The 1,106-nt window shown below is 49.6% G+C and overlaps 1 non-coding gene across 1 annotated transcript; it reads right to left on the bottom strand.

Moving 5' to 3' along the window:
* Positions 1-315: 315 nt before the first annotated feature.
* LOC149523726 (small nucleolar RNA SNORA40) lies at positions 316-441 on the bottom strand. The gene has a single exon (XR_016350557.1). It is a non-coding gene; the product is annotated as a small nucleolar RNA SNORA40 (small nucleolar RNA).
* Between the last annotated feature and the right edge of the window lie 665 nt (positions 442-1,106).

Consider the following 1,106-nt stretch of genomic DNA (forward strand, 5'->3'; position numbering starts at 1 on the left):
TGTTCTGCCCTAAGAACACAGCAGCAAGCAAACTGCTGCTGCACGGGGAGGACTGGAGAGATTGCAGTGCTGCTTTGACATTGTGCAAAACACACTCAGGAACCCCAATTTATTCCACAGTTTAAGAGATGACATTTCCACACCTTAAACATTTGGTAGATCCATCATCACGGAGCATGTTTTTGTATGCATTTTGTGTTCCATAATTGACATTCAGCTTAAAATTTGGACAGAGGCATGGAAGATTAAGACTTCATAAAGATAAGTGAAAGACAGATATGCTGAATAGAGAATATTGTAACCATGTGTTCAGTTACTGTTCACTCTTACAAGTAGCACAACTCATATTGGTTATGAGTTGTGGGTTGCAAAAGAGCCATTATTATTAGCACAAAGTTCTGTTTCTGTCCAAGACAGACAAAAACAAAAGAACAAAATGCTTCAAATTATACCAAGTATGGCTGTACATACAAGCCTTACCCATATACCTATCTCATAGACCTGCAAAGGACCTTGAGAAGTCATCAAGCCTAGTCCCCCACCCTCATGGCAGGACCAAGTGCCATCCTTGACAGATTGGCCCCCTCAAGGATTGAACTCACAACCCTGAGTTTAGGAGGCCAATGCTCAAACTATTGAGCTATCCCTCCCCCTCACTCCCTTTCTCTGGTCCGGGGCAGGAGTTTGCAGTTCAGGAGAGGGTGCGGGCTCTGGCCTTTGGCCAAGGAGGTCAGATCGGGGGAGGGGCTCTGAGCTGAACTTGGGGCAGGGGGTTGGAGTGCAAGATGGGCTCAGGGCTGGGGCAGGGGTTCAGGATCTGGCTAGACACCACTTACCTTAGGTGGCTCTCCAGCAGTGGCACAGTGGGCCTAAGGCAGACTCACCCCCATGTAGGCCCTGTGCCACTCCCAAAAGTGGCTGGAATGTCCATTAGTGGCTCTTAGGAAGAGGACCAGGTGACTCTGTGTACTACCCCCTCTCTCCCACCATCCACAGGCACTGCCCCCTCACCTCTCATTGGCCATGATTCCCTGTCCCCACAGGCTGCAGCTACATGCCCGCTGCTTCCATGAATGGTACAGGGCCAGGGTCAGGGCAGGGAGGAG

This window comes from Pelodiscus sinensis, chromosome 12 (genome assembly GCF_052426305.1).
Source record: "Pelodiscus sinensis isolate ZL-2025 chromosome 12, ASM5242630v1, whole genome shotgun sequence".
NCBI classification, from domain to species: Eukaryota; Metazoa; Chordata; order Testudines; family Trionychidae; genus Pelodiscus; species Pelodiscus sinensis.